The sequence below is a fragment of the Schistocerca nitens genome, chromosome 1 (assembly GCF_023898315.1).
Source record: "Schistocerca nitens isolate TAMUIC-IGC-003100 chromosome 1, iqSchNite1.1, whole genome shotgun sequence".
NCBI classification, from domain to species: Eukaryota; Metazoa; Arthropoda; class Insecta; order Orthoptera; family Acrididae; genus Schistocerca; species Schistocerca nitens.
The window spans coordinates 751,720,094-751,733,032 of NC_064614.1; the positions used below are offsets into that span (position 1 = coordinate 751,720,094).

The window sequence follows — 12,939 nt, forward strand, 5'->3', positions numbered from 1 at the left end:
CCGAATTCAGCGGCTTACCACTGCGTCTAGATATGAGCCCTACAGCACAACATGGTACGTGGAACTAAAGAGATTCAAACAACGATATGGAAGCAGATGCTGACATGAACACACCGGTATCACTAGATATACATACACGGCACAGTAGTAGATCACACGACTGCGACAATACTATAATTAATATATACATGGAATTTAGGAATAAGTCCGAAATAAAACAACGAATTTGCCTGTTTATTCAAAGTAAAATACGTAATTCTTTAGTTTTTTGGATCATTATTTTGAAACATGTAATTGTGTCACAAGGAAACTGTATCAGATGCAAATTGTAAAATATGTGAACTGATCCCGGCGGAGGTTCGAGTCCTCCCTCGGACATGGGTATGTGTGTTTGTCCTTAGGATAATTTAGGCTAAGTAGTTTGTATGCTTAGGGACTGATGACCTTAGCAGTTAAGTCCCATAAGATTTCACACACATTTGAACATTTTTTTGAAAATGTGTGAATTTAATATTGTACATAAACACACATATGCAGCATCGTAAGACTTAGCTACACAAACACGAACGATGAACACAGATAAGAAGTGCCTTTCGGGGAGACGAGGCTCGAAGTCATCTTCAGAGACTCCCCACAGGCAGTACTGTTAAACTTCATACACAAACCACGTACGGTTAATCTCGCTACCTACGTACATACAGTTGAACAGAATATGCTAATGCAGGTGAAATAGGCTCCAAGTGCCTACCGAAGCCCTCCCACTTCAAACAGCTAGGCAAAGGGATCTCTTCTCCTCTAGATCTTTCCTTTGTTCTATTATTTCTTCTCAATAATAGAGTAAAAATTTTTCCTTCCCGAAAATAAACTATATGTATCATTCGTTTTTATTCTATTAACAATGTAATTATATAAAAGACAAGAAAAATAAAAGCACTGAGAGAAGCTGTAGAAAAAGCTTGTTACTAATTTTTAGTTACGTTAATAAATTTATAAAGACATGTCCGAGCATTGGTCCCATATCTCACATTTTTACTTTCTTAACCAATTTACACATTATACAAGAGCTTAAGTACTAGGTCTATCCAAGATTTATTTGAAATGTCATTAATACGAGGCCCCACTGATGATGAAGGCGTCCGAATCCTCGACTCCCGTTGCTATCCTTATCCCTTAGGGGTTTTTCAAATCTAGTCTCGCACGAGCGAATTGAGGAGCAGATCTCCAGTACATGAAACGAACACCATAGGAGTTACTAATAAATAAAATCTTCACAAAGCCTATGCACACGACTAGTTGCGGAGTATATAATTAGAATAATCGGTAATATAACACATACATTTGATAAATTTTTCAAGGAACTCTCCGGCAGTATAGGAGTTACCCACGGAGAAGTTCTTCATATTAGATTTGAAAGTGTGAGGTGTACTACTAAGATTTTGTAATTATTGTGGTTGATTACTGAAAATGGGTGCAGAAGAATATTGTACACCTTTCTGCTTAATAGTCAATGAGGTACCATCCAAAAGCATATTGGATTTCTGCCTAGTATTAACTAAGAGAAAGATGCTAATTCTAGGGGAATAAGCTCATATTGTTAAGAACAAACAGCGTTCAAGAAAATATATATTTGGAGACCAATACCAGAATTCCCACACTCCTGAACAGGAACCGAGAAGAGGTTCGCGAAATTACATCACATATTGCTCGAACTGCCAATTTATAGTCCAAATATAGTCCTTGTGAATGGGAACAATTATTTTTTGGGCCAAAGACAACCTTCTTGATTGAGTAGAGGTGCCCCAGAATATAATACTGTATCTCATAAGCGAACGGAAGTAAAGTAGACTAATTTTTGGATTGGACTATCACTTATTTGAGATGCTTTTCCAATGGTAAATACATTAGCCTTCAATTTCTGAACAATATCCTGAAGACAGGCTTCTCATAAGAGCTTAATCAATACCTATAAATTTGGACTGTTCAGAATCATTAATCATATGCTCATTCTGTATAATCAAAATGTCAGTTTTAGTTGGACTGCGTCTCAGAAACTTCCAAAACTGAGTCGTAATGTGATTTAGCATCAATTTATTCTCTTTAACTGCACTATTTGCTACACTGCCTATATTGTACTCAACAACCTTTAATATTGAGCTAGTTTCATCAGCAAACAAATACTCTAGTATCATCTGTCATATCAGAAGACATATGATTTATACATATAATAAAGAGTGGCGGATCCCTAAGGCACCCCTCCCCAATCGCACACACTTAACCTTGCCCCAATCACACGCCACCTCGTGTTAGTTCTCATTACTGGGGAGAAGAGCTTACGCTGACTGTTCTTAAAGTATGAGAGGAACTAATTGTGAGCTGCTACTCTCAAATCACAATGGTCCAGCTTCTGTAGCAATATTTTGTAATCAAAACAAAAAATCGCCCCAATGAACCCTTGAACATTAAAGGGGTAAAAATGCTGCATTGCTACTAAACCATCGTAAAGTTTACTGGTCTACATTTTATTCACAGGAAGTCATAATTTGTAGGTTATGCATTAGTTAATTACAATTATTAGATCTCCAATGGTATGTTACACACCAAACTGAGTACAAAATGTCCTGTTTTATACACTAATTTTACGAAGGCTTAGTAATCTAGGACTAAATCAAAGTAGAAGCCTAATGTTCGCAACTCCTTATTTAACCCATCCAGTGCCTCAAAGAGAAAAGAGAATAAAGCTTTTACGGTTTTTAAGGTACCTCTAATGCTAAACTGCACGTTTGACAGCAAATTATATGAACTGAAATGTTCAGTTACAGCCTCTTCAGTGACTCTTACAAACACGGATAGCAAAGAAATCGGTGTAACATTATCTACATTATCCCTATTTCCTTGTCCAGTTACAGATCCACGGCTTCATATGTTGATTGAGGTTTTTTCTATCGTTGGACGTAACGAACAAAACCTTTGTGTAACTGCACAAAAGTAGCCACCACATCAGGCAAAAACAGTACAGCGCCGTCTGAAAAAAATACAGACGTCTGTAGCCGTCATAGCGTCTGCTTGCTACACCCATGAATGGCGTGTCACGACTGTCCAGACAGTGGCTATTAACGCCCAAGTGCCCATATGCAGTTGAGGCTCCCGCTTTGTTCTAGTGGCTTCTGACGTCATTCCCATTGAGTCAAACCAGCCTGCTCAGAAACACGTCGTCTTACGAATCAAATTAAGTTTCATGTAATTTTGAGCTTAGCAGATGGTTCAAATGGCTCTGAGCACTATGGGACTTAACTTCTGAGGTTATCAGTGCCCTAGAACTTAGAACTACTTAAACCTAACTAACCTAAGGACATCACACACATCCATGTCCGAGGCAGGATTCGAACCTGCGACCGTAGCGGTCGCGCGGTTCCAGACTGAAGCGCCTAGAACCGCTCGGCCACGCCGGCCGGCCTTAGCAGACGGATAATTATATAACAAATTCGGCGCATCCTAACGACATTGGGAGGCGCTCACAGATTTACGATTCTTTTCGCATATAAATCGTGTTTCGAATATATTGATTGAAGCCGGTGTAAAGGAAAATACAAAAAAATCACTAGAAAAATGCCAAAACAAGAATCAGGCAGTATGACCTTGTGATTTATATCAAAAGATTCCTTTTAATCAATACCAAACTGATATTGGGTTGTGTCTTGTCAAAGTATTACAAAAGCTATCGACGTAAATTTATCGATGTTTTAACTAACGATAGTTAAAATCGATTCGGAAAGGATCGATGCGTCGCAGTCAGTCTAAGGCTTATGGAAAGAGCGGCCACTTCAGTAGAATTACATCACAGTGACATAGCAAATGTTCCAAGTGGGGCTCACCAGAGTCAATGCATGCTTCAACTCGGCACACTCGAATTAATTCTGTACCAGGGGTAGACAAAAATATGGAAACACGGCATTAAATCCGGGCTTGATGGTTCAAATGGCTCTGAGCACTATGGGACTTAACTTCTGAGGTCATCAGTCCCCTAGAACTTAGAACTACTTAAACCTAACTGACCTAAGGACATCGCACACATCCATGCCCGAGGCAGGATTCGAAGCTGCGACCGGAGCGGACGCGCGGTTCCAGACTGTAGCGCCTAGAACCGCTCGGCCACAGCGGTCGGAAAATCCTGGCTTGAACTTAAATTCAGAGGCTAGTCAAGTCTTCAGACTGAACTGTTGTTTTTCATGGTGAACTCAATCTGTTGCAAGAGTCAGTCGTGGTGAGAACAGCGTTGAGTGTGGGCAAATTATTGTTGCTTGTGTGGTGGGTCCTTCCATTACCAAGGTAGCCCAAGTATTTGGTGTTTCAAGAGACTCAGTGTAGGATATTTACGCCTCATATAGGGGAAGCACAGAAACATCATCAGCGAACTCACAAAATAGACGAAAATGTGTGTTGAGTGATAGTGACGGATGGTCATCCAAAAGGACTGTGACGAAAAATAAGGCAAGAGCTGCAGTCACTGCAGAACTGACTATCGCACTCGCAAACACTGGCAGCACCGACAGAAACAACACGAAGGGAGCTCCAAAAGCAGGGAATTGCAGGGCCAGCGGGAATTCCAAAACCGCACATCAGCGATAAAAGTGCTCATAACGAGAAGACGTGATGAGGAGGCCATAAAACCTTAACTACGGGGCAGTATAATGTCATTTGGTCGGATGAGAATTGTTTCCAATTTCTGGCAGAGTTTACGTCCCAAGAGTGAAACATGGTGGGAGTTCGGTTTACCACGGGACCTATGGTTACTCTGCAATGTCGCATTACTGCCAAGGATTATATGACCATTTTTGGCCCATCAGGTCCATCACATGGTACAATGTTTGTTCCCTACAGGCGTACTGTGTTCCAAGACGATAGGGTCCCTGTTCGCACAGCTCACATTGTCCACGACTGGTTATGTGTGCACGAGGATAAATTGTCGCATCTCCGTTGGCCGTCACACTCATCAGGTCTCAGTATTATTGAGTTATGGTCTTCTTTGGAGAAAAGGGTGCGTGATCGATATACACCTCCACCATCGTTACCTCAGTTTGCCACTGTTTTGGAGGAAGAATGGTATAAGATTTCCTTGAAAACATACACGACAATTGGGATGGATGATGTAAGTTTGGTTGTCTATCTTGAGATGCACGACATATTTTCCGACCAGTTTTATTGTGACTATCCTGTACATTGTACGAATAGTAAAATCTCTGGAGTCGCACTCATTATTCCATATTCAGTTGCACCAGTTCTCAACAACAATGAACCAAGAGTATGGAGACTTCATATATTACTGCAAAGTACGTTGGTTAAACAAGAGGCTTGCCTGGAACGATTATGCAATTTAAATGTCGCGATTGTCGAATTTATGAAGGAAAAAGGAGTGCAGGAACAAAAATTAGGACTATTAGCAATAGCCAAAAATTAGGATTGGAGATTTGCCATTCTGAGTAGACTTGACCCCACTCTGCCCACATTAAAACACTGCAAGGTAATTTCTTTCTGACAGGCCGGCCATTGTCGCCGAGCGGCTCTAGGTGCTTCAGTCCGGAACCGCGCTGCTGCTACGGTCGCAGATTCGAATCCTGCCTCGGGCATGGATGTCTGTGCTGTCCTTAGGTTAGTTAGGTTTAAGTAGTTGTAAGTCTAGGGGACTGGTGACCTTATATGTTAAGGCCCATAATGCTTAGAGCCATTTTTTTTTTCTTTCTGACTTGACGGAGTTGCCTTAAAAAGAAAATCTGACAAATATAATTCAGTTCCCTTAGCTCACTGGCGTTAAAGAAAAGGCGAATTTATTATGGCCTCGCTAGAATTACAACGATAGTTATACAAAGGTTTTGAGGGCACCGTCAATCTTAACTTCTTTTCGAGCTAATTTCAAATGGTTCAAATGGCTCTGAGCACTATGGGACTTAACATCTGAGGTCATCAGTCCCCTAGAACTTTGGACTACTTAAGCCTAACTAACCCAAGGACATCGCCGGCCGGCGAGCTGGGATACCGTTTGCTGTTTAAGTTGAAAGCGTCCCCTGTGTATTTGCAGATGTAACTGATTGACCTGCAAAGTAAAACCTGTTTTAATCGCAAATCATTTTACGTTAAAACCGTCCAGGACGTCTACATTGCTTTTCTCAGGCAGGTTTTCCAAGGCTCCATAAAAGGTTGCAAATCTGCTACAACATTTCGACCGATATATTTGTGGAGAAAGACCTTTTTTGGATTATGAAACCAAATTAAGGCACGATTACGTTACAACTTCGGTGTGAAACTCTGTGAAACTGTCTGCGTCTGTCTATATACCGACAGTTTGTACCAGATAAAAATTATATTGTGTCTTCAGCGCGCCAAAAGTAATTAATTAATACTGAAAATTTATTTTGTTTGTAATCTATGATAAATGTGAATGGAGTCCGATGTACTGCCATTTAACTGCTGGGCCTTCGCCGTTTTCCTCTCTTCCCCCTCTTCACGCTCAGACAGCGCGGCGAGGCGGAGGGAGCATTGTGATGCGGGGCTGAACGCTTTGGCACTCGAGTCCTGGCATCGCCCGCGAGCCGAAATCTTGGCCACCCATGTTTTTCATAAATGGTGTCGGGAAATCAGCTCTTCCGGTTTCTGATAGTCAGCACAAGAGGTCCTACTCTTCAGTTACATGTCAGAAGTAGACAACGTGATGTTCAGCTTAATATTTCAATCTGTCAAGTTTAGTCGAAAATGTTTAAAAACAGGACTAATCTGGCGACGCAAACACGTTTCGGAAACTGTTTTGGTTTTAAATGGATGCAAAAATTGATTGTGGAAGTGGACAGGCGGCAGCTAAAATCGCATTTCCAGAATCAGTACTGAAGCGTTTATATCATCAACCTGAAGCAGTAATGTCGGTTTACGAAATTTTGTTTTACGAGCCCCATGTAAACACAGTGAGTAGAAATTTTCTCTTTCTACTGTAAGGAGCGAGCGGATCTTCCCCACACCATTTGCTCTTGCTGCCTGCGCCTATTTTTTAATTTTTTCTTTTTGTGTGGGAAGGATTGTGCAACATTTCGTCTGCATTGCCGGAAAGAAAAGCAACATCCTCGAGGTCAAGGCCACTTCATTGACAAGTAATGTGACAGATAGTTCACAATCGTAGGAGTAATGAAACAGAAACGTCACGTCACAGTAATGGGTGCCCAAACAGTTGCTTCAATACAATGTGTACCACTCACCCCCCCCCCCCAAATCCCCCCCCCCCCTCCACAGACCCCCTTGGTAGCAGCGCAGGCGAGTGTGCATTCTCGCATGCAAACAATCGGCAATCGGAAAGGTCCTGCGACAGATTGTTCCAATCACCATGCACCTTTTATTGCAATTCGGCAATGGTTCTTCCAGGCTTTGGAAATCGCGTTACGTCCGACTTCACCACGTACCTTACGTGTCCAATCGGCAAGAGATCTGTTGATCTTGCTGCCCAGGGCAGTTATTGTACACGTTGTGTCACAGAAGTGGACGTGCATTTTCCTATTGGAAAACACATCACCCTCCTGTCGGAGAAATTACTGCAGCACGGGTATAGCAACCTACGCAATGTGATGTTGTTGTTGTGGTCTTCCGTCCTGAGACTGGTTTGATGCAGCTCTCCATGCTACCCTATCCTGTGCAAGTTTCTTCATCTCCCAGTACCTACTGCAACCTACATCCTTCTGAATCTGCTTAGTGTATTCATCTCTTGGTCTACCTCTACGATTTTTACCCTCCATGCTGCCCTCCAGTACTAAATTGGTGATCCCCTGATGCCTCAGAACATGTCCTACCAACCGATCCCTTCTTCTAGTCAAGTTGTGCCACAAGCTCCTCCTCTCCCCAATTCTATTCAACACTTCATCATTAGTTATGTGATCTACCCATCTAATCTTCAGCATTCTTCTGTAGCACCACATTTCGAAAGCTTCTATTCTCTTCTTGTCTAAACTATTTATCGTCCACGTTTCACTTCCATACATGGCTACACTCCATACAAATACTTTCAGAAACGACTTCCTGACACTTAAATCTATACTCGATGTTAACAAATTTCTCTTCTTCAGAAACGCTTTCCTTGCCATTGCCAGTCTACATTTTATATCCTCTCTACTTCGACCATCATTAGTTATTTTGCTCCCCAAATAGCAAAACTCCTTTACTACTTTAAGTGTCTCATTTCCTAATCTAATTCCCTCAGCATCACCCGACTTAATTCGACTACATTCCATTATCCTCGTTTTGCTTTTGTTGATGTTCATCTTATATCCTCCTTTCAAGACACTGTCCATTCCGTTCAACTGCTCTTCCAAGTCCTTTGCTGTCTCTGACAGAATTACAATGTCATCGGCGAACCTCAAAGTTTTTATTTCTTCTCCATGGATTTTAATACCTACTCCGAACTTTTCTTTTGTTTCCTTTACTGCTTGCTCAATATACAGATTGAATAACATCGGGGAGAGGCTACAACCCTGTCTCACTCCCTTCCCAACCACTGCTTCCCTTTCATGCCCCTCGACTCTTATAACTGCCATCTGGTTTCTGTACAAATTGTAAATAGCCTTTCGCTCCCTGTATTTTACCCCTGCCACCTTTAGAATTTGAAAGAGAGTATTCCAATCAACATTGTCAAAAGCTTTCTCTAAGTCTACAAATGCTAGAAACGTAGGTTTGCCTTTCCTTAATCTTTCTTCTAAGATAAGTCGTAAGGTCAGTAATGCCTCACGTGTTCCAACATTTCTACAGAAGCCAAACTGATCTCCCCCGAGGTCGGCTTCTACCAGTTTTTCCATTCGTCTGTAAAGAATTCGCGTTAGTATTTTGCAGCTGTGACTTATTAAACTGATTGTTCGGTAATTTTCAAATCTGTCAACACCTGCTTTCTTTGGGATTGGAATTATTATATTCTTCTTGAAGTCTGAGGCTACTTCGCCTGTCTCATACATCTTGCTCACCAGATGGTAGAGTTTTGTCAGGACTGGCTCTCCCAAGGCTGTCAGTAGTTCCAATGGAATGTTGTCTACTCCCGCGGCCTTGTTTTGACTTAGGTCTTTCAGTGCTCTGTCAAACTCTTCAGAAAGTATCATATCTACCACTTCATCTTTATCTACCTCCTCTTCCATTTACATAATATTGTCCTCAAGAACATCGCCCCTGTATAGACCCTCTATATACTCCTTCCACCTTTCTGCCTTCCCTTCTTTGCTTAGAACTGGGTTGCCATCTGAGCTCTTGATATTCATGCAAGTGGTTCTCTTCTCTCCAAAGGTCTCTTTAATTTTCCTGTAGGCAGTATCTATCTTACCCCTAGTGAGACAAGCCTCTACATCCTTACATTTGTCCTCTAGCCATCCCTGCTTAGCCATTTTGCACTTCCTGTCGATCTCATTTTTGAGACGCTTGTATTCCTTTTTGCCTGCTTCATTTACTGCATTTTTATATTTTCTCCTTTCATCAATTAAATTCAATATTTCTTCTGTTACCCAAGGATTTCTACTAGCCCTCGTCTTTTTACCTACTTGATCGTCTGCTGCCTTCACTACTTCATCCCTCAGAGCTACCCATTCTTCTTCTACTGTACTTCTTTCCTCCACTGCTGTCAATTGTTCCTTTATGCTCTCCCTGAAACTCTCTACAACCTCTGGTTTAGTCAGTTTATCCAGGTCCCATCTCCTTAAATTCCCACCTTTTTGCAGTTTCTTCAATTTTAATCTGCAGTTCGTAACCAATAGATTGTGGTCAGAGTCCACATCTACCCCTGGAAATGTCTTACAATTTAAAACCCGGTTCCTAAATCTCTGTGTTACCATTATGTAATCTATCTGATACCTTTTAGTATCTCCGGGATTTTTCCATGTATACAACCTTCTTTTATGATTCTTGAACCAAGTGTTAGCTATGATTAAGTTATGCTCTGTGCAAAATTCTAACAGACGGCTTCCTCTTTCATTTCTTCCCCCCAATCCATATTCACCTACTATGTTTCCTTCTCTCCCTTTTCCTACACTCGAATTCCAGTCAACCATGAGTATTAAATTTTCGTCTCCCTTCACTATCTGAATAATTTCTTTTATCTCATCATAGATTTCATCAATTTCTTCATCATCTGCAGAGCTAGTTGGCATATAAACTTGTACTACTGTAGTAGGCGTGGGCTTCGTGTCTATCTTGGCCACAATAATGCGTTCACTATGCTGTTTGTAGTAGCTTACCCGCACTCCTATTTTTTTATTCATTATTAAACCTACTCCTGCATTACCCTTATTTGATTTTGTATTTATAACCCTGTATTTACCTGACCAAAAGTCTTGTTCCTCCTGCCACCGAACTTCACTAATTCCCACTATATCTAACTTTAACATATCCATTTTCCTTTTTAAATTTTCTAATCTACCTGCCCGATTAATGGATCTGATATTCCACGCTCCGATCCGTAGAACGCCAGTTTTCTTTCTCCTGATAACGACGTCCTCTTGAGTAGTCCCCGCCCGGAGATTCGAATGGGGGACTATTTTACCTCCGGAATATTTTACCCAAGAGGACGCCATCATCATTTAACCACACAGTAAAGCTGCATGCCCTCGGGAAAAATTACGCCTGTAGTTTCCCCTTGCTTTCAGCCGTTCGCAGTACCAGCACAGCAAGGCCGTTTTGGTTATTGTTACAAGGCCAGATCAGTCAATCATCCAGACTGTTGCCCCTGCAACTACTGAAAAGGCTGCTGCCCCTCTTCAGGAACCACACGTTTCTCTGGCCTCTCAACAGATACCCCTCCGTTGTGGTTGCACCTACGGTACGGCCATCTGTATCGCTGAGGCACGCAGGCCTCCCCACCAGCGGCAAGGTCCATGGTTCATGGGGCGGGGGGGGGGGGGGGGGGGCTACGAAATGTAGCTGCCATTAATTGCTTTACCCTGCAGAAGCACCAAATGCGACCGCGACCTGTAACTTATGTTCTCCCACTCCATAAAACTTGAGATGAGACCTGTGTGTCGTATGTGAATGCACTCCAGAACTGGCCGATCGCCAGGTCTGTGCCATACACACGTACGTCCATCAGTCATATACAGGCATTACCTACACTCATCACTGAAGACAACAAGAAAGTAGCCGTGCTTGGTGCTGTCGTTGTCGCAGTCGTTGCCTGGCCAGAGTCACACGTGATCTCAGCCCTGCTGCAAGCAAACAGTTCCCAATGGTCCTTAGTGACACCTCAGGTGCAACACTTTCCCAGATTTCTTCGCTGTATGATGTACGCGGTCACTGCTGCTCTCACAATGCGCTGACCTCGATGAGTGTGTCAACCACACGGACGTCCAGAAACCTGTTGATACGTCCAACGAGCTTCTCGCAGGCCCATAATGCGATGCTGCTCAAATGGCTGAAGTTTTTCAACAGGATTATGTACTATCTCTATTTAACCACGAGCAGCTGAGCCACTGTCAGCAGTTGATAACATCTGTCTAGAGAAGCCTGCTCAGCCAGCCCAACTCTTGTTACCACCATGATTATACTATTCATAGTAATTATACTTTCTAACTGTTTCACTTTGTTATTATAATGACTTTGTTATCTCTAAGCTCTTTCCAGGATGCAAAGTCTGAAGGTGATCTAAGTATGACAGATCGAAACTGGTCACCAGTTTAACTATTAACACCGACAGTGACAATATGTTCGGATTTTAAATGTTTACTGTCTCTGATCATACCGTATTACAAGCGAAGAGGACTACAGGTATCTGAAAAGAATGCCATGCCGTTCCAGTCGTTCACAGATTTCTCTTGTTCACCCTGCCCCCACCCTCCCCCCGTTTCCGCCGCTGCACATCCCGTCTCAAAGCTCTCCTCAGCACCTCTACCCGCAGTGATCAAATATAGCCAAAATATTTACACGCGTGAAGCACTGAGAGCAAACATTTTGGTCGTGAAACTACATTTATCGCCTATAAAAGTGTCAAACAGCTCCTCCAAACTGAACAGTAGCACCGAAATAGGATGACGTTCCGTAACTCTTCGCATCTACTAAGTGCGAAAAAGCGCAGTCTCTTGGTTGTTAACAGCATCCATAAAATACATATTAATTCTCAAAAATTCTTGCGGGCTTCCACGTCCTCGGGACAGTTAGCACAAATGAACTGCCGTTAACGCTGAAGAATTGTAACATATGTTACCTGCAAAAAGTGCCCAGAACAAAAATTATGGACGGGTGAAAACACGCTAAGATATTCTAATTGATTGTGGGACTTTTTCAAGCAATGCAAGATATACGATTATTATCGGTGCAGCGATGAACTGACAAACAATCGACATTTTGGAATTTCCACCAGGTACACCTGCCTGGAATTCGAACCCGGCACCTTTGTCTTTCGTAGGCAAGTGATTTACTGACATTTTTTCGTGTCATCCTTGCTCAGGGTCCATGCTAATCTATTCTATATCCTTCCAATTTCAGTATATGCACCGTCAAAGTGAGTACAGAAACTGATTTATGCAAGCACGACTCACGACTCGCCATCACAGCTTTACTTCCACCAGTGCCTTATCTCCTACCTTCCAGACTTCACAGTAGTTCTTCTGTGTGCCTGGAAGAACGGACACTCCTGTAAGCACTCCCCTTCTTCGGCTCTTAACGATCAAAAGAAGACCACGCAGGCATTTCAATTATCTGAACAATTATTTTATTGGAATGATGTGGAAGAAGTTAGTATACAAGATATGTATACATGACTACTGTTGACATTAATGACCACATTATCATTTTATTCCTACTCACGCAAAAACAATTTTTAAAAAATCTGTATTTATTAGCTAGCAGTTCTTTAGTAGAAATTCGTCAATGGAATTGAAGGAGTTGTCCAGGAGAAATGATTTTAAATTAGATTTCAAACTTGTTTCGCTAGCCGTCAGACAT

General features: G+C 42.0%; 1 non-coding gene across 1 annotated transcript; it reads right to left on the minus strand.

Moving 5' to 3' along the window:
- Window positions 1–12,397: 12,397 nt before the first annotated feature.
- Window positions 12,398–12,504, minus strand: LOC126205500 (U6 spliceosomal RNA). Its single transcript, XR_007540573.1, has one exon. It is a non-coding gene; the product is annotated as a U6 spliceosomal RNA (small nuclear RNA).
- Between the last annotated feature and the right edge of the window lie 435 nt (window positions 12,505–12,939).